Below are 22,208 nucleotides of genomic sequence, written 5' to 3' on the forward strand. Positions count from 1 at the left end.
CCTCTCGGTTTTCATGGCTGGATTCGACGAGTACGCGGCTCCATTTTCACGCGAGGGGAGCAAAAAATGATGGAAAAATGATGGAAAAATGAGTAAACGACGCGTGGACGATGTACACTATCGTTCAAAAGCATTCGAACAATTCGCTTATTTTTCCCCAAGACTTTAATTATCGAGAACGATTTGGTCCTTCCTAATTATCATAATTACGTATAACAGTATACTATAACCCGGTTAAATCAATTTGCAAAAGTCAATATGTAATAATAAAATTGGCGTTCGTAATTGTCATACCGTATAGAACTATTTTGTTACTGGACTACCTGTTTCTCTCCAGATTCTTTAATTTTTCAATTATAAGGCAGATTAAGACGAGTATTCTAAACAGACAGACAAACTCTTCGTGTTACTACAACCAGCGATATTAATTAGCAAACGTATGTATCGCGCTTCCAAATTATTGCAAATATATAAAATACACTTTAACTAAAGATCTTCGATCTAAGTTTTGCCTCTGATCTTATCTCAGCGAACCATAAACAGTTTTATATATTGTTGAAAACAATAGTCGATATCGATTAGTATAAATAAAAAGCAATAATACCAAAAATGAATGAATATTGTTTCTACGGACACTACCAAGTTAAGTGACTTTAAGTGTATCTGTCAGTGTTCAGATCTTAGAACGATTGGAATATATGTCACGAGTCACATTCTAGAACTTTCTATAGATTTGATCAAGTGTTTGCTATTTATTGAAAATACATATGTAACTTAAGCGATGCAAATATATTCCACGTTTCGGTAAAACATTTGAGCCCGGCTATGATAAGAATTTAAGGAATTGATAATGAACAGCCTTCTATAATAACGTTGAAAATACAGTACAAAATATCAATGCTTTCATTGGATTGCAAATACTTACACACTATCGTGTACACTATACAACAATACACAATACAATACCTACACAATAGTGAACACACAAAAAGGCAATAAACATCGTTTCTATGGCAAGAAGAAAAGAACGAACGATAGAGAAATATTCTTCTATCGTAATGTTGAAAACGATAGAAAATGCAAATGTCTCGATTGAATTGCGCCAAGTGTACAAACATTCATGCACGGTATCGTACAACCAGAAGAATCCATAAAAAGATAATGAGCGTTGCTTCTGTTGCAAGAAGTGAAGAAGTAATTGTAGAGAAACATTCTTCTATCGTAATGGTTCCGATTGGAGTACATTGAGTGTACGAATACTTATGCACGGCACTGCATATCCTGATAGGAATGGCGATGAGACAAATTTTTCTATAATGTAAAGTTGGATATACAACAAAAGTATGAATGCTTCGACTGGATCGCAGCAAGTATCCAGATACTTATGAATGGTAGTGTGTATCTTGTATCTTGTGTGCATCGTGTAGAATACATCTTGGTATATCGCGCTTAAGTATCTGAATACTTGGTGCAATCCTGTCGAATCCATAAGAAAGTAACAAGAAATAAAGTCTAGAAAGAAATAAAGAATTAAACGACAAAGAAAGATTCTTCTACAATATAATATCGGGTATGTGATAAAAATATCAGTGTTTCGATTAGAGTGCACTAAGTAAATATAAATATTTATGCACGATTAGTATACATCCCGATGATAGGATAAAAGCGTGAGAAGCGTTCATTTGTACAGTCTAGTCAAATTCACAAACTGTTATTACAATTCGATAAAGATACTTATGAGCGATAGTGTAGACTGGAGGAAAACAAGAGAAAAACCACAAGAGAGAAAAGTAGTAGGAGTACTCGAATGTCGACGAGCATTGCGAAAAAACAACCGGTGGAAAGCAGGATTTTTGCCGCGTTCCCTTGCGAAATCCATGTCTCGACGTCGTCGTTATCGTTCGTACCCTGTCCCTTGACCTGCCGTAAACCATCTTCCATCCATTCGTCGTCCGCATTCCCTCGTTGTTTCTTAAATCTCAACTATCCATATTCGTATCCATATTGGGTGCTACGTGCGTAATTTCCTAGGCGCCTGTTGCAAGTTTCAGCACCTATGAAGCCAGTTTCCATAGATTTCAGAAATTATTCGCAGTCCAACGTTGGCGGACTAACGTAAGTAAAAGTTGCAATTACTTAACCGTTTGATTAAGAATGCAGCTACCTTTCAATGATTCTCGATGTATGTACAACCGATTGGTCCGTACATGATAACAGAGGCTGATTCTCAATATCTGACGAAGCATTTATCCTCAGTTACTGCAACGAGTAACTTGGATGACAAGTGCAATTAGGCTCCTGGAGTTTCACGAGCAGCCACCAGCACCGCTATGAATAACTTGTCAATTAATCGTGTAAGTACAGTATTAACTTTCAAGTGGATAATGGAGAATGGAGTTCTGAGAATAATGTATGCCGTGCTTTCCGCCATCATAAATACATACAAGTAAAAGCGAGTTATATTTCATATATTAGTAGCGCATTGACGTAAATTTTCCATCGATTGTAGGATTATCGACAAGTAATGGCGAGAGCGGAGAACAAGAGCCTCATAAGGACAAGTTTCACAAGCTGACGTTTACGTCACACTATACCGATCCTTCTACGAAGATGGACGTAAACTCGCTTGTTAATTGACCGCGAAAGCATTAAAACGTGATTTCAGGTCAATTTCGTGCGCGTATACTGTATACGCACGGACGAACGTTACGTGAAACGAAAGTAAGTGCGATGAGCATTACCCAATCGTCCGTAGTCGCGATTTCGTCGATCGACCAATGACGAAAGAGCGCATACGCGTGTCGCGTAGCCCGGCTCTTTCAAAACGACTACGAGCAATATTGTCAACTCGATCGCTGACCTTAGGCCTTAAGTGGTCAAGTTTTCATTCTAGCTAGATGTTAATGTCGTTCATTCGCCTTGCACGTTATTTGAAAGTTGTTTGACACTCCTAACAAGTGTTCGCAAGCTTCGGTATCGTTCGGAATTCTTCAGAATTTTTTCGAGGCCTTCAGAATTTTTTTGAAGCTTTCAGAATTTTTTGGAAGCTTTCAGAATTTTTTGGAAGCCTTCAGAATATTTTGGAGGCGTTCGGAATGTTTTAGAGACATTCGAAGGCTAGTAGAAATTTTTCAAAGGAGCTTTCAAAGGCCATTATAAGCTTTTAAAAACTTTTGGATGCTTTCACAGTCCTTCAGAGGTTTCCAGAACTTCTTCAAAAATTTTCAGAGTCCTCGGGAGCTTCCAAACTCCTTCAGAAATTTTCAGAATTTTTCCAACGATTTCCAGATGCCTCAGTAGCTTTCAGGATCCTTCACAGGCTATCAGAGGCCTTCGAAAATTTAACGATCCTTCCGAAACCTTCGCAGAAACTTGTACTATCTTTCCTGAGTCTCGGTGAGTTTCCAAAAATGATATCGAATATTTTTCTACAGACCTCCAATGACATCCAGTAATTAATTAATCTTCTAGTGACTTTCAGAAACCTAGGGATCTTCCTTGGTGATTTTCTAGGTATCTTCGTAGGTACCTTCAGAGGGAATTCCAGAAAAAGCTTTTGAACAAATTTCACATGCTCTTGGAAACGTTCAAAGGCCTTCACAGACATGTAGGCAGCTTTCAAAGACCTTCGGCGGCTTTCGGACAGCATGTGCACGCGCGGATCGTTTGGAAATCTGCCACACGCGTAATCCCGTGCTCATCGCCAGCCAGGAATGCAAAGTAACGCTTCACGGACGCTCCGCGCTGGTTTCCAACTAATTACTGCGAGAAGAAGCTTGGCTTTCGCACTTGTTGCTCCTTTCTCTCTCTCTTTCTCTCTTTTTCTCTATTATTCCAACAATAACACAATAAAGAGATGATTAGGTAGAAGATGTACGACCATCAGCGTCATTGATTGGCTTATTGAATCAGAATTTCGTTACTGCGTTGCTTCGTGACCGGAGAAAGTTCGTTTGTATGAATCCTGCAAGAAACCGATAAGGAAACGACAGATCGCAGTTTCACGGGGCACCAGCTTTGCGTAACGGAATAATTATCGTCGTTGCTTTGGTCGCTTGAAACGAAACTGTGCAAAAAACTGTGTCCTATTCGCAGGAGTCTCAACTGCAACTATTAAACGAAACAATTGCTTTGAGGCTTAACAACGCTGTTTTTCTTTTTCAATATCTCTCCGCTACGTACCCTGCTTTTATATTTCTACTTTTCAAGTAACGAGAAAAGAAATTCATTGTAATGTATTTTGTAAATAAAAGTAGAGATTAACCATGAAACAGTATTATTGGTTTACAGATGGCTGTAATAATTTATGTTCGATTATTAAAATTTAGGGTATTTCATTTCACTTTGTATTTTATATTCTCCGTGGTAAATAGTGTTGTTGTATTAAGTAGAAATTATGTACTGTTGTAATGTTGATTCAGTTGACGGACGAAATTCAAAGCAGAGAGACAAGAACTAAATAAAATAAATAAATGAAATTAATAAAATAAAATAAAATAAATATATTCTCCGTGATGAAGATTGGCTATAAAATTAAATTACGTTCAAAATTCGAGAATTAAGTAATCCAACTGCAGATTGTTATGGTCTCGATGATACCAGTTATAATGGCACAATCATACCAATTGACACGTTCACGTACGCTCGAGATTATCCGTGCTAACGTCTTCAATGTGACACGTAAGTTAAAAATCCCGAGATTATGAGAAAGTATTTCATAATAATTGATATTTCGCAATACAAACGAAGATACTGCATAAAAATGTTTTGTTAACGTACAGCACAAGTAGAAAATAAACAAGTTGGATGCGCAGCGAACGTGTTGAAAGTTTCAAACGATGCTTCCAGAGCCCTGAAATATTTCACGCGATCGAAAAAGAAGATCTACCTGATTTCAGACCACGTTTTCACGAGAACCATCTTACCATAGGTCTCGATAACATATATCACGTGCCGAAAGAGAAATCCTATTTCAGCCTATTTCCATCTTTCCTCTTTCCTCTGTGGGTCGCATTTACAATTCCTAGAAACGAAAATGATTCAAAGACATCGATTTCTCGCGATGTTGCAACTGATGCTCAGTGTAGGGGGGAGAGACCGGTCTGAAAAGGATGGAAAGTTCTTGTGGAGCAAGTATCGGGAAACGATCTTGCATCCGTTACGAATTTCATTTTTGTTTTCGATGTAAACCAGCTGAGTGACGAGATATTCCTGAAGAATTTAAAAGTTCATCGACCGATGAATGAGAATATCAGTAAAACTGAAAGCCACGTATATTCAATTTAAAAGTACTTCACAGCCTCTTCAAGACTCTGCGAGTTTTTGGAAGAGGGAAGAGACGTCGGGATACGTTCCAAAAGGCTTTAGAAGATTACAGAAAGTCGGGAAAAGTGTTTGCGAGTTGCTCGAAGATCCTAAGAGCCCCAGAAAAATTCTATGATCTCTGAAAGATTCTGAAAGTCTTTGACACTTTCTGAAACGTCTTTGACGTTCTATACAAGTTTAAGGAAAATTCTGAAGGTTTCTGGAAGATTCTAAGAGTCTCCGAGAATTTCTGAAAACTCTTGAGAGGCTTTTGGAAGTCTCCAAAGACTTTTCGAATCCTCCAGAAATCTCTGGAGGACTCTGAAAATCTCCGAAAACGTCTGAAAGTTCCTGAAGACTTCCCAAGACCTTCGACAAATTCAGAAAATTTCACCAAAGAGTTGGAAACATTTCTACGAATCTCTAAAAGTCCTGGGAAGCTTTGGCAATCCAAAAACTGCAAAATCTACTCGAAATCGCCGCTCTCGACTCAATAAGATCGATAGCTAATAATACGATATAACTTCGATCATAGCACATTTTAGAAACTAACGCGAGTAATTCGTTCGGCACTTTCTTCGTTAGAAGTGAAAATCGGAAATTTTAATTGCCTCTAACGATCCTGTTATACTATCTGCATCTGTACTGAACAGCACAAACAACATTTCTTCCCTCCTTTCAGGTTCCTGAACGCTCCAATCGATGATCGAAGACGTACACCAAACTATCTCGATCGAGTGAAGCAATTACAATTTTCCAGAGATGTTGCTCCGAGAACGATATTACAATTGTAGACGCATACAGATCAGCCAAAGTGCAGAGAAGTGGCTGAGATTATGGCTTTCGTTTTAATTAAACATGAGAAACCGCTTGATCCAACTTACCTACTTCGCAGCCAGCGATTATTATCGCGCACTTTGTCTGATAAAACGGTTTCCCTGTATTCATCTACAGCGCTCAGCAAATTATTTCGAACTTCCCAAAGAAAAACTTTCATATTTATATATCGTGTATTATGTAAAACATTTTGAAATTTCATTAGTATTGCGAGGAGACAACACGAGTGACATGATTATGTCGATAGAATTTGAAACTAATCTGAAAATGTATATGGATGTCGCAAGGTATCTGCTGCGAGCATATTATTAATAAAAAAAAATTAATACGGAGTATGAGTAGCTAGCTGTCTTGTAGTCATTTCTTACAGAACAATTTTGACAGAACCTTCTTCATTATTATATTATTATAGTATCAAATACGCTTTCACCGAATACCGAAGCTTATTTAACATACAATGTATACTTGAATGTGTAATTTGACTATTTAACACTAGAACTACCACACCAGTCAAATTGGCTGGTTTTACAATTTAATTTTATTTAAAAATTCCTACTTCGTGTTATATTTTTTCCGCGATGATGTAATGACCTTCGAAACGATAACTAAAAGAATAATATAACGACTTCTATTTTGTTTTTTATGTATTCAAACTGAAAATAATTTTGTATTCAAGCTGCTTATACCGATAGCAGGCGAAATGACTGGTATTTGTCAAAGTGTAAAAAGAGTCCTGCAATCTGTTTATCGAACCCCAATTAACCAGTTTCCTCGTTTTCTACAACTTGCCACGCGTTTTTCAAATTTTTACCGCGTATCATTCGATACGACGATATCAGTTATCAGGAAAATTCCGAATCGAACGCTGGGTCGCTAGATGCTAACGCTAGAAATACCACAGCAGTGAAAATGACTGGTTTTACGATTTTATAAACGTGTCAACCCTCGTTCAGGGATCCCAGATGGATTAATAATAACAAAAATGTACTACATAACGTGTTATTTTTTCTGTAAGAAAGTAATAAATCAATAAATATAAAAATATTCTATTATTACGAATTTTTTAAATACCAGCCATTTTCACTGGTTTTGGTAGAAATAGCTTCGTGTTAACTATCGGTAGTTTTAGCGTTAAATACCTGTGTGTTTCATTATTTCCCTAATTGACATAGAAACTTATAGTAAATATTGTGTCATCTATATACATATTTTCAGATTGGTTTTCAACTACAATCGGAACCACAATGACTGTAGATGTTTATGTATTTATGAAACATTGCAAGGTGCAAGAATGAACAGAATGTGCATGATACGAGTTCTGTTTTTCCGTTTCTCTGGTTGCCTTTACAAAGATCATGAATTTGCATAAATATCACGATCGAGTCTGTCGATCCTTGTTAATAAAATTTCAAGACATTTCCCTTATCGCATAATGTATTCGTAAAAGGTGTGCACGAGTTTTCGAGTACCTTGGCGTAGCCTAAGTCATTCACAAGCGTAAAAACGTTATCCAACGTGTACAGGAAATTGAAGAAACGCGTGCTTCTTCAATTAGAGAGACACTCGAGCACAGAACCAACTATGTAGTTACACGAATGGATCGTCCTGTACAATGAAATTTCTGGTAGGAAGATAGCGGTTATTACGGTAATAGGAGACAAGGAAAGTATTCCAAACTATCAAGAGCTACACGCACGGTTCTCATTATGCCATTTACATTCTTCACACACTCAATCGTTATCTGTAGAACGTGACGATAGACACGAACGCGAAACACCGTCATTTTTTCAACACTTCTCAGGAAAATGTACGTAAAATTAATCGTGAAAAAAAATGTCATTTTTGTGGAATTTAGTTTGAAAAATTGCTTGCGGGGTACGTAGTTTAAAATCGAGCAATGACGAGTATACACGTCGAACGTAATCAATAATACGTTCAATAATAACGTCAATAATTTTTAATCGAACATGATGGTATGGAAATATATTTTTGCAATTTTGTTTAAAGAACCTAAATGAAATATCTCTTAATTACAACGTTTAAACAGGTCGTTGCTATTACTCTACTTTGTTAATTGGAAGCATTTGACGATTAAGGTGTAATTATTGCAATACGTGGCCAACGTCTAATCGTCCACAAAACTGATAATAGTCAGTCCGCCAGGCCTTGAAATTTTAGTTACAGGCAACAATTCACCTGTGAACATACGTTTGATGGATGACCAGGGAAGAAGAGCCATTAATCAGGCGAAACTGTTAGCGGACAAGCGTTTCCCTGCTCGATTATCAACGACAGTCACGTTGCTCGATTCGCCGTGACGTCAAAGCAGCATGGAACTGCGATCTATAGCCGATTGCGATCGCGAAACGAGGTGTTCTCAAGCGAATGACATTAGTCAACTAACGACTACCACGGTTATTCCACTTTGCCTCAAAAGAATCGCCAATAAATGTTTCATCGATCGATCCGCTTTTTACTAATTAGAAAAGTAGAAGAAAAGTTGACTTTTAAGAACGAAGAGGGAATACTATTCAGAGAAACGAGACCTCTTTCCCTTCGGATAGAAAATTATTCCAACTGTAGGTTATTGGACAAATTATCATTTCGATCATAAAAGAAATTCGTGAAAACCTAATATTAATTGTAAGTTCATCTAAGACCTGGTACCAACTTTAGGTCAGACCCAAGGGTCTAATTCTAAGTGAGGCAATTCGTCGTTAGACCTGATACTAAGTCATATTACTCACACACGTACAGACTCTATAGCTGTGAGCCTAAATTACACCAAATATTAGATTTAATTCAGATAATAGACTAATACCGAGTCCATGCCAGACTTTATTTGGAGTTCCCCTCAGACTATACCCAACCCTAATTATCAGTCAATTTAAACCTATAACAGAACTTCATTCAGATTCCATACGGAGTTTAACCGAGATCCGGCACTCGTTTTAATCGCAATTTTACAGCAACGCTGGAGTTAAACGGTTCGTTTTCCAGATGTGATCCAACGCCAAGTGAAATTCACAGGCGCAGTCCAGTTGCGGCTGTCGATCGGCTAAATCCTGTCACTCGGAACCAATGCGAATGAGACGTAACCCCAAACGTAACTCTGACCCACATCGTATCGATAAGGAAAGATATACGACTGGCGATCAAATCGGATCATAAAGCATAGATCGACCTCGAGAACAGGCTGGATATACGTGTGCACCGATCACAGGCTGCAAAATTATGCAGTCGCGTGCCCTTTTTTTATACGTTATCCGGTAAAGCGTTGCAAAATCCACGGGTCAATCGTGGAAAAATGAGGACAAGGCCGTGTGCGTGAATTCTACGCTCGTTAAAACAGACAATTGTGCTTCTTTGCCTCTATTAGCGACAAATTATTCCAAAGGTAATTTTCTACTGATCTTACGGCCCATTGTCTGTCTTTGTCGCGTTTCTACGCTCGCGATATATCATGTTTACACTAGTCTTACAGGTTCGAAAGATCGAGACAAATAACCGATAAAGCGGTTGAACGAAGCTGGTACAATAAGAGAGATAATCGTCCATTGTGAAAGGATAGATGTTAATTGGATCTAATTAGACACAATTTCCCTCTGCAAGTGTTTAGAGGCGGTCTACCAGGTTGATCGTTGCCACTGGTCTTTCTCTACCAGTTCCTCTTTCACGTTCACCAGACACTCGGTTTAGAGCAAATATAATGTATAGCGTGTACTTAAACATGGAGCGTGCAACAGTGTGCGAAGCTGGCGTGTGCACACGCTTGTAAAGCTTGTAAAACTCGTACAAGCTACAGTGCCTTTTATACGGCACTCTAACAGACGTTTATAGCTGCGAGATATACAAAATCGGAGTTAATTCGCAAAGCGTAAGATCGTTCGTTGTTTATCGTAACAGAACACCGGAGATTGTTCCTTCGTCCGTCGTATCCTCTAATTTCTTTTCGTAATTAATTCCATGCTTAGTTGATGATAATTCATCGCTTTACACAATTAATCATAATTAACTGCCTCGACGATTTACAATGATATAGTCCCAGAATTTCCTATTCACTGACTGCCACATATTTTCTCCGATCTTCCTAATTTCTTTTCTCAATTAATCACTCCAGCATGCACAGAGTATTTCGTCTAACTGGAAACTGGTACAATACCTCGCGAGTAATATTACAGTACAATTAAGTATAATTAGAGTATAATTAATCATTACTAAGCATCAAAATTAGAAAAAGAAACGTTTTGTCGTTGAAAAACAGGGAAAATGAAAGCTGTTTCTTTCGACGTCATGCAGGACATCGTATTGTGCAAATTATTTTTTTCTGCAGTAACGGGGCAAGATTTCAAGGTCAACTTTATTCCTTTCAAAATGCATTCACATATTTTTTAATACAACGATCCATCTCGATATTTCCTATAAAAAAGTATTAACCTACTTACGCCGAGAAACTATTACTTTGCCAGATATTTCAACTTTAATTCGTCGTATGAAAGACGAGGAATTCATACGTTAGAACGAAACACCCGGTATAATAAATTTCAGAGATCCAAGTGTCTTTTCCAACGAAGATTATAGTCGCAACGAACAAGCACTCAGGAAAGTGTCATCATCGTCGTATTTATGTCTCTATTCCCTATGAAATACCATGCAGACACGTGTTACATAATTCCGATATGAAGGAAGTGCCGCGTGTACGGTTTGAGTCGCGTGCTCGGGTCGCTATACATATAGATCGCTATCACGCGGATAAACAAGGCGAAAATCGGATTGGCCCCGAAGCGCAGCGAGTTTCCGTGTTTCCAGGTGCAAAATTGCATCGAAAGCACTGGAGCAGACTAAAATTCATCGACGTTTTCCTCAAAATCCCACTTTCTTGGTTGTTCACGGCTCTCGGAGCATGCGTTAGCCGGATATCCGGGTTGATCGCTATTACACAAGTGGCATAATCCGATTATGCAAACTGGACGCGCGCGTGCAACGTTCGTGGAATTTTGTTTGATCGATTTAGGTTTGTCGAATGTTAGGGCCAGTGGATGCCGTGTATCTTGACTCATTAATCAGTTAACTGTTTTTGACGAGTATACTCGTCACGAAGGAATAGCAATATTTTCTGTTACGACGAGTATACTCGTTACGAAGGAATGGCAATATTTTCTGTTACAACGAGTATACTCGTCACGAAGGAATGGATATATTTTCTGTTACGACGAGTATACTCGTCGTGCGTAGAAAGGAGCTACAATTTGCTGTTTAAGTTGCGATTGTAGTAAGAACTAAGGTATATTCGTAAATCTCAAGATGTTTTCAATATTCGCAGGCCAAGACGAAATAAAACGAAAAAAAAGATTGTAATTATTATAAAAAAAAACTGTATATCGTGTGAACAATGCGACACATTTTAGGTACACGCTTTTCTAAGAGATGGCCACAGCTAACTGGTTAGTTAAGGAGCAAACTAAAGTTGCGTCGACGCATCTCATTTCTAACTCGCGTTTTAGACGATCTATCGGGTTGTAACATACACGAAAACTTCTCGGAAATGAGACACTGTACCAGCGACAAATATCAAATTTTCTAGAAGAGAGAGAAAGCTTCTCTGGCTTAGAATTGTCTTCGAAATCTGATTGCTTTTGATTATTATACGATTTTATCAGTTAGGTGTTGCGATCTGTTTATCTAAAATGACAAGTGTGGCAAAGAGCAATGAATATGACGAGTATACTCGTCGAACGCAGAGTATGCGTAGCTGTTGTGATATAAAATTGAGTTGTACTGAAATGACTGTTTTATTTTGTGATTTTACTCGAACGTTTTCAATTAATTAAGACTAATACCATAGATATCATTTATCCAGAGCGCGCAATTTGAAAGTGCGGAGAATTGCACAACGCCGAATTTCCTACCGAGGTTATAATTCTCCAAGAATATCCTCGGAAATACGAACTTGCATAAAAATCCGCAGTCTAATAATAACGTAGTAACAAAGACTAATGAGAATTGTAAGAACAGGTGGAAGTTACAAACCGACATCGATTACTAAATTCTACCGAGTTCACGCTTCGCTTACGAAAAGGAACTTGAAGGATATAATTTAATCATTTAGACACTGTTTCAAAATTCAAGTCGTAATTTGATGATTTTCTACTTAATTCCCGCGCAAGAAAACGTTAAAATCAACCTGGTTCGCGAAAGACGCGCGAGAACCATCGCGATCGTTACTCATCCGACTCGATCCTTTGTTGTCAACTATGGTTTATGCAACGTTGAAACGATAAGCTTGTGTGTGCAGTGTGAACCAGAGGCCTGGATAACCTTGTTTGATTAATCACTGAAGCCGCTGGTCGTAACAGCCCAACAAGGTGGGCTGCATTCTATGAAAGAGCGGAAAGAGAGTATCGATTGTGCGAGTGTAATTGATTTCACGCTTCGTATCGTACTCATACTCTGATTAATTCGCTTAGACAGGTTGTAGCAAATAAAAAAACTAGTTGGTCTTCCGCCACATTTTTTTGCGTCTGCCATTGCTATCTGCTTCCTTTCACTACGTTTCTCTCTTCCTTCTTGGTCGCGTCTCTCTGTTTGGAACAGGTCCCTCATAAACAAAAATTATATATATATGTATATATATATATATGTGTGTGTCGGAGATGAAAAAACATCGGGGCCTTTGGAATTTTGGGAATATCCCCAATACTTTAGTCTAGACTTTTTATTATAACTGTTCTTAAAAAATAAAACTTAGAAGTAACTGTTTATGATGTTTATGTTTAATCCGAGTATGTTTGCCCGAGATTTATGACAGTAGGCTTGGGCTCGAAATGATATCTGGTCGCAAAACGTAGCCACGGTCACGGGATGGACGTTTTTACCTAACAGAGGTATGGAGTAGTTGTAGCTTGTAACTGTAGCAAATATGGAGTATTCTTGAAGCTCCCCTTCAAAATAGAGTTGACCTGAGGAGTACAGAGAAAAGTACATGTGGGAGTTCCACTTGGACTGTGGACAAGTTCAGTTTGACTTTGACTTTGGACAAGCTCAGTTCGACTTAGACTTTGGAAGAAAGCGCATTTGTTATCCCGTTGAACCTAAGATTATTGTCATTGGCAGATACCTCGAGTATCTAATCGCCACGGTTAATCGTCAAATTCTGTAATAGTCATATTTGTACCATTAACAATCATCTATTGTATAATAACGATGGCTAATCCAAATATAGATTCGTTAAACACTATGGTAACCCCAATGATAACTCGACATATATATAATATCAGGCTGTCCCAAAAGTGTCTTTCTTTTACAAACAACAAACGTCTTTTACAACAACGCATCTTTATACAAACATGAGATCTAATCTGTCAAATGTCGTGGTCTTCGTGTTAATAGAACAGAATGGACCATACATGATTCAATAAAATAACATAAAAGAAGAAATGTCGTGCATCCATTATTTTCTTGTAAAACGAAAGGAACCTTTGGAATAAACTAATATGATGTAACATATAAATAGTAATATAACAGGCGAAGGTACATTATGTTGGATACTAAAACCAAATAGTTGGAAACATTATCAACGTTTTATCTCTATTAAGATACAACGGTCATTCCGGGTCATATAGACACGAGGAAAACAACAGTTCTATTGTAACGTGAACGTAATAATCTTTTGGATCTTCTTTAAAAAGCGTAATTTCGTTTCTACCAAAAATTAATTGTATCTTATTTACATTTTGAAAGGACGAAGGCGGGCCAATCCGAAATTCGCTTCGACTTTGTCAACTTTTCTTCTTTAAAAAGCGTAATCTCGTTTCTACCAAAAATTAATTGCATCTTATTTACATTTTGAAAGGACGAAGACGGGCCAATCCGAAATTCGGTTCGACTTTGTCAACTTTTACTTTCAAGGTTATAAAGAGGGCAACGAGTTAATTAACAATTTCAAATCAGCTTTTGCAGTGATACTTTCAACTCTGCTGGTGCAGTATACAGCAAGTGGTAGTATAACACGGCAGTCATTAAAGTCAGCAACACGTGGCTGATGTGTAATCAGGTGTTACGTTTACTTATAGTTGTTACACAAGAACTGATCTTTATTCAAATTAACGAAACGAAGCTATAGAAAGAGTTCCTCTCTCTTTCTTCGAACGTACGTGCTCCTGTCGTTTTATTCCCCCAGCATCACGAGCCGATTCCCTACGATCGATAAATTAAACTCTCCGATATCTCTTCCGGTTTGAAAGCACGCTCCATCGAGGGGAAATGGCGAGGAGGCTCGTTTTTCGTGACAATGGACAGACCCGTTCGCTTCCTTTTATCTTTTTTCCCCTTCTCTTCACTTTCCACAAATTTCATTCCTTTTAACGAAGGTTTAAATAGAATTAAGTCGCAAGAACGTAAACCTTTCTATCGATTTTGCTCTTCGTTCTTTTTCTTTTCTTTTTTAGTAGCAAAATATATATGATCTAATATAGAAACTAACACTGCTGTGCTTCGTTAAAATTAATTTCTATTTGCCATTTCGAAATCAAAAAGACTAAAGTTTTATCATTTTTGCTTGGCTCTATTTTTTCCTCGTTTAATTAAAAATAATTAGTCATCATCACGATACAATATACTGCACGATATAATTTTGCTTGCAAGCTTGAAAACACGTTTTTCCTGATTGATTAAAATTTTACAATTTTACAATATCTCAACGTATCTCGAAAAATGGACAAACGGGGCGAACGAAAATAGACAAAATTTCATAAATCGAAATGTAACGCAGCATACGTGTACGTTCACGTATCTTAACATTTCGATGATAATTAAACGAAATGTCTATCGCCTAATTATATACATTAATTGCTTCGTATACACCTAAACAGGAGAGAATTACATACCGTAACTCTCAAGTTTCTCTCCTAAGTTCCAGAAGCTTGTACAGCTACGGTTCAAGTTCCACGTGACTTCCAATATCAATATTCGAACAATAGCTTCAGACTTTCTACCGATCTTGGTCATTCGCCAATGGTTTATACGATCGAATGAAATTTATGCGCCATTAACCGGGCACCTGTTTCCAGAGGCTTGTACAACGTCCCTAACCGACCGCGATATAGTCGTTATTATTACAACCATACAAGTGCTTTGCCGTGAAAGCGACTAGTGTTGTGAAAACCCTTCCAATTTCTCAATTGTTATGCCGTCTCGAAGAAAATATGATTCCAGATAACCGTTTTAACGTTGCACTGATCAAATTCACCAATAAAATTCCGAACACTGATATCGCAACGTAAACTAGTAGGATCGACAACTACCGTACCACACAGTATAGTAACACAGACTCTTTTCGAAAACAGAATCAACAGAAATTTTTCTAGCTTCTGGTTTTTTTTTTTTTTTTTTTTTTTGAGAACTCAATTCGGATATTTGCTCGTTTACAATAGGCGTTTGAAATTTATGTTTCTCTTGTGCAGAAGCAATAAAAGAGTAAATTATTCTCCATTCAAGACCCCTAGAGTTAAACTACGTTTCAGAGAGGCGAGCACAGAATCATCGTGTCTATTCCGAATGGCGGTAAAAATGAAATTGTTCGTACTTCATTGCTCGCCATCAACGTTCACGACATAATACACTTTCCTCCGGAGCAACTGTTGCCTGTTTGCTATTTGATAACTGGAAATAAAACGACAATTCATGGAAGAACGCTAATGAAACGAAACTATTGAAAAACGGCAATTTACAGAATACAGCAACTGGCAAAAGTATTTGTACAGTAGCCAGAGAAAATTCTCGTGCTCGTATTGTACGTTTCGTACAAAACATTTTGTTAACTGATTGGCAGCGTAACGAAACGCGACTGCCAAGATTATATTGACAAAATCTGAATCTAATCTGGAAATGTATACGAAAGTTGTAAGGTATTTATTTATTTATTTGTAATATGTATATGGTATGAATAGTCATTTTAAACATATGATAGGTGTTGTTAATAATTATTAAAATATCGAGGACGAGATTGCGTGTTTAAATACTTTTGCGATCTCTGCAACATATATACTCCAACTAAATATCTTGCAACTTCCGCATACATTTAAATTCTAGTTTTAATTGATACATTTAATTTAAAAATTCTTAATCAGAATAGTCATTATAATGGATTTCACTGTACCGTGCTAATGAAATTTCAAAATGCTCCGTATAAAACACGTAATATGTTCGTATCATTCGACAGATTTTTGCAAAGACTATTTTCTTTCATTATTCCAGACTTGCGCGCATCATTAATTTTCCAAAGGTCTTAGGACAGAGCTGCTACAATTTCTACGTTTATAAATCTCTTAAAAATAATGTATGTATCAAGAAATTATTTAAATGGAGCAGGAAACGTCTTTGACCTTACCTAAATGCTAATTTTATGTTTCTGGAAACCTTCGTGACATTCTTTCTCAATTTACGTTCACGTAAGATCACACGAATATTCCGACTGCGCGTCAATGTCACCACGACGAAGCGTCACATTTCCACTATAAACCTTCTTAACGTCGAACGTACCGATTTATAGTGAACTTCTTCTTCCTTAATATAGTTGATAATTGACGATAGCACAAGTCGCAATTTGAACAGCAAATTTTAACTGCTTTTTACGCATGACGAGTATATTCGTCATAACACTTAGTATCTTTATAATAAATATCTATATAATAATATCGATTTAATATGTTTGAGTAAAAAATCTCGATTACGAATAACCGTTATAAATGACCAAAATTAATTTCGTTACCAATAATCGATATAAATAAACAGAATTTTTTGGTTATCAGTAACCTTTGTCGATAGACCGAACTTTATTTTGCTTACCGATAACCATTATCGACGACGAAAATACTTCTTGCTTACATTCGACTATTGGTAATAGTTCTTAACATTACCGATAATTAGCATAACATATTAACACAATTGTATCGATATTGTATTACACTATCTTTTATTCTATTCTTTGTTTCGGATATCTTCATATCGTTTCTTTGCTTGGCAAGATACATAAGATTTATAATTAAGCTTTTCTATGTTGCCAATGAATACCAATTAATTAATTAATGTTAATAACGATTCAACAATAGTGGAATAGAGCCAGAAAATGTTTTGTCGTTGATACTGGTGATCGGTAACCAAAATAAAGTTCGAGATATCGACAGTGGTTATTGGTAACTAAGAAAAATTACGGTCATTTGTTACCTGGTAACCAAAATTAAGCTTCCGTCATCGATAACGATCGCCGGTGGCAAAAAAGAGATTTTAATCGTTCATATTGGTTTCATTCGTAATCGAGACGATTAGAGATTAATATTTTCTAATCGTTTCATTCTTCGAGAAATTTCCTTCACATTCATTGAAAACTGGCTTGAATAGAGACTCGTTTTTACTTGTAATGACGTTCTGCCAAGGAAATATTTAAAATATTTGCTATTTTGGATCTCTGCCGCTCGTCAGAATCAAACGGTGACAGGATCTAGAGTTGATTGTTAATAATCGGTGTAGACTTACGGATGGTGTCAGGAGCGAATCGAACAACGACACAGGTTTAAAAAACGATGTAAAAATAGAGTCCCCTCGACTCGATGATTCGCAAGTTCCCCTCTGTACCGAGGTCAACAGTTTGTTACGGGGACCGTCGCTCAAGGGGGTATAAACACCCGCGGTTGATTGACCCGTCGCCGCGATGCACAATCCAACATCCAGCTGCATACCTTCGCCGCGTAACAAGAACAATCGAGTATATTAAATCTAATGGCGACTTGATGATACTTGAGATGCGGCGAGCCGCCTGTCTTCTATAGAAAAACGTTGGTACGAACGGCAAGGTGCGCTTGGAGGAAAATTCACTGAGAACTTTGCGACGTTCTGCCGGACGTTTGGAGAACGATGGAAAATTCTGTGAAGCTTCGAGACGCGATGGAAAATTCTGCGAAGCTTCGAGACGCGACAGAAAATTCTGGGAAGCTTCGGGATGCGATAGAAAATTCTGGGAAGCTTCGAGACGCGATAAAAAATACTGAGAAGCTTCGAGACCGCGATAGAAAATTCTGGGAAGTTTCCAGAAGCGATAAAAAATTCTGGGACCTCGTGGAAATCTTTAATCAGGGGAAATTCTAAATTTTCAAATAAAATTTTTGGAAGGGTAGGAAAACGCTCTTGCGAAGGATTGGAAGGATCTTGCGGCGCTGTATAAAATTTTTACGACTTTTGAATATTTGGAATTTCTGCAAAAATTTATTCTGGGTTTTGGATTAAGTTTTTTAATATTTATTGATATTGGATATGGAGGAAATTTAGAGCTTTAGAATAAGTTCTCGAATATTCGGGAAATATAGAATATGCATATATACACAGATAGTATATATATTATAAATAATAATATATACAATATAAAATATAATATAGAATATATATATATGTTATATAATATATTATGATATATTACACATTGTATATAACATAATATATATAAATATAATATAAATATATATACATATATATTTAGAATAAAGAATATTGCCTAATATTTGAAATAGAGAATATTTGGACCACTTTAGAAATTTGTCCGAAGCTTCGGAACATGTAAAATATCAGATTGTCCCAAAAGTTTCTTTCATTTTACAAGGAGATAACAAATGCACAACATTTTGTTTTATATTATTTTATTAGATTATGTACGATCGTAAAAATAAAAATAGAACTAAATGGATCATACATAATTCAATAAAATAATATAAAACAAAAGATGCTGAGCATCTATTATTTCCTTATAAAACGAAAGAAACTTTTGGAACAACCTAATATATAAAATATCCAAAGTACAGCGTTTTCTATAATACTTGGCAAGTAAAACAATTTTCCGCTGAAGTTCTACTCTTTCGATTATATCCTAAAAAAAAAAAGAAAAAAAGAAAAAAAGGAAGGAACTCGCATAAAAAACCACGCTCTCTATATTAATTATGTAACATTCCCCTTAAATATGAAATGTGCTTCTTCGATATATCGTAACAAGATATTCCGAACCTTTTTGCACGTCGATCAGGACCTTCTTATCGAAAAGCTGTCCCCACGTGAGTCGTCGGTCGTTTAGGAAAATCGCCGCGTCGAATCCTCAGGATTCACCAGATAGATAGACCGGAAGTGTGACTGGTAGAACACGGTTTCCTCTCGTATGAACGTTTCACCTGCACGTTATAGGGCACCGGCGTGTCATCGTCGACGTCGCGTATAATCGGGAACAAAACACACCAAACACACAACAGAAAGATGAAACCGCGGCCGCTGCTCTCGTTGCTTCGTCGCGAAACGCTCAATTCGAACTGATCGCCGCGCGCTTCGAAGCTGCTCGCACCAGCTGCCACTGTGCCGCGATCGTCCACTTTCGTTCGGTCTCGAAACCGCTCGACGCGACTCGCCCCACTTTGCGCGTTTCCTCCGTGATTCTTCGCTTTCCTTCGTTCCGAGTTTTTCCAATTACGCTTTTCGTCTCGCTAATCCAGCCGCGTCAAGAGAAAAGGGCGTATCCGTAACTTTCCCTTAAGCCGAGCCGTAACAGAAAAACACTTTGACTCGTGTCTCTTAAATCTTTCGAACCATCGAATTTCACCAGCTTGTTCTTTGTCAGGAGAAACAAGAAAGGGATGTTATATAAACTATATGTAAGTCCACAGGCGCTTTATAACGACGAAGTTACATAAGAAACACGAAAACTAACCGTTTTTGGGTCAGCTCCTTATGCTTCCATTTGCAAGTACCCCGTTTCGATTTTATGCTTGATATCTTCCCGGTAGATCGAGTTCCCAATTTCATGCTCATTCTGCTTCAGATCGCTGAGTACATCGCAAATTCTTTGGACCGGTTCTCGTCTCCAGTCAATTTTTGCGCGATATACTGTCCCGTTTACTATTCCCCATAAATAAAAGTCTGACAGTACGAGATCCGGTGATCTCGTGGGCCAAACACGTCCCCTACACGACCAATCCGTCTTCCATAACTACATTCGTCCTCTGTTATAACTTTTTCATAAAGCGTCTGCAGTCCTATGTTTGTACAACGCTTTGGTGATTATGGATACCCCCACCCGTCTCACTGATTTCAATCATTTTTCGCTATGTCGTAGAGACCAACATTTTCAACAACTTTTTCCTTACATATAACCGTCGGTTGATTGCAGTTGCCTAGGTATTCGCAAAACATCTATATATATATACCGGGTGGTACAAGCGGAAAGGGGGTGATTCTACGCGAAAAAAGAAGTCGAAAATATAAAATAAAAATTTTTCGTTCGAGGCTTCGTTTTCGAGAAAATTGACTTTGAATCTTCGCTCGGTACGCGTGCACTTTATCGCGTCTCGTTATAACGGATCTCGCTGTAGATCGTTGTCTCGATGGAAAAATTTAAAAAAAATTAAAAAAAAAATTTTTTTATTCTATATTTCCGACTTCTTTTTTCGCGTAGAATCACCCCCTTTCCGCTTGTACCACCAGTTAGCAACCACCCTGTATATATATTATAATTATAGTTATATATGTAAACTGCATAGTTCAAGTGTGATAGGGTCTCTCACGGTTTACGGACAGCACGACTTCTTTTGTTTCACGGACAGAGCGACTTTCTTTGTTTTACGGACAGCCATTTTGAGAGACACTCATTTCCCAAACGGACGGACAGAGAGCAACATCAGAGATAGACAAGATCACAGAGAAAAGAGTAATTATTTAAAACATTGAAGACTGACATTGACGGAGAAAGATCGGTAGCTCAGGACGTTGAAAATCGATTCTCAATTTTCAGGTAGACATTGCACGGAACTTGTTATTTATTGTTTACTGTTATTAATTGGTTGTTGTTTATTTAATTATTACTGTTATTAATTGCTGTTTACTCCTGTATTTCATTTAAGTATTTTCACAATAAACTCGATTTTCAGACTTCAGAATCAATCACCTTAATTATCTCGAGATAAACGATATTACATATATATTATAATTATACATATTATTATAATTATAAATATATATATATACAGAAGAAAAAATACGTATACATATGATGACTAGTGCTACGTAATGTACTTTTACCCTTATCTTATACGGCCTTATCTGACACGTTTCAACATTCTCGAATAAGTTACCGTATACACTTGTTACATTTAAAACTTCCAGGAAAATATATTTTCTGGTCGCGTAAATTAAGATCACGCGTGAAAACTACCGCGCAAATTGTTATAATTTACGGCGCAAAAAAGGGACTCGTATAAAAAAAGTGCCGCGTGAATCGAGGAACGGGTGTACATATACCACTACAGCGAATTCTGCCTGTATCGTGCTTGCGTGCTTGTAAGTGTTGGTTGCATGAGGCGACCCGATAAAATCACACCTAATCCAAACTTATGTAAACCATAAACAAAAGATGAGAATTAGGTTTGAGTTAGGTGTAACTTTATCCTACCGCGTGAGGCGAATACTAACCGTAAGGTAACCAATACTAACGCATACGTCGTCACGGACAAGCAGAATTACAGGCAAAATTCACTGTTGGGGTAACGGTAATATTTTGCGAATATTTCGGAGACAAACTACGAGCGGCAGTTGTACGTATGAGAGAAAGTTGTTCAGAATCACGTGCTTGACAACGTATTCAAAGATATCGCTGAGGTGGATGAGATATGGATAATTAACATCTTTTGGCAAATATTTGCAGGATGGCTCAGCGATTTCCATGATTTTTATATATGTTGCAGAAATCAACATTTTAGACAACTCTTTTTTGCGCATATAATCACTGATTGGTCTTAGTTTCTGAGACATATTTATGAAAATATGTTTATTTTTATGACCGCCATGAGCCGCCATGAGTTTATATATCGTCTCACGTTTCGATACTTAAACACAGGCAGATGAGAAAGAGGAATGCAATCTTGCCGAGCTCTTCGAGAGAATTTAGTAAACCAGCAACTTTCTTCCGTGTCGTATCTACCTACACGCTCAGGCCACGATGAGTTCGAAGAAGGTGAGAGACGATTTTTAGTCAAGTTTATCGC

The 22,208-nt window shown here is 37.4% G+C and overlaps 1 protein-coding gene and 1 long non-coding RNA gene across 4 annotated transcripts in view; one reads left to right on the forward strand and one right to left on the reverse strand.

Annotated features, from left to right (window-relative positions):
- Ptr (patched domain-containing protein) overlaps positions 1-22,208 on the reverse strand; it is a 55,252-nt gene that overhangs the window by 20,397 nt on the left and 12,647 nt on the right. The window contains exons 1-2 of one of the 3 annotated variants that reach the window (XM_076625341.1): positions 19,880-20,303; positions 19,189-19,780 (exon numbers count right to left, since the gene is read on the reverse strand). The exons of 1 other annotated variant lie outside the window; for it this stretch is intronic. The gene's annotated coding sequence lies outside the window, so the exon portion shown is untranslated. Of the gene's footprint in view, positions 1-19,188; positions 20,304-22,208 lie in introns of those variants that run through there. One more of the 3 variants, XM_033329381.2, reaches the window with a different exon arrangement.
- LOC117154417 (uncharacterized) lies at positions 1,686-4,055 on the forward strand. The gene is made up of 4 exons (XR_013060374.1): positions 1,686-2,115; positions 2,257-2,354; positions 2,510-3,396; positions 3,472-4,055. It is a non-coding gene; the product is annotated as an uncharacterized LOC117154417 (long non-coding RNA).

The sequence above is a fragment of the Bombus vancouverensis genome, chromosome 16 (assembly GCF_051014615.1).
Source record: "Bombus vancouverensis nearcticus chromosome 16, iyBomVanc1_principal, whole genome shotgun sequence".
Taxonomy (NCBI): domain Eukaryota; kingdom Metazoa; phylum Arthropoda; class Insecta; order Hymenoptera; family Apidae; genus Bombus; species Bombus vancouverensis.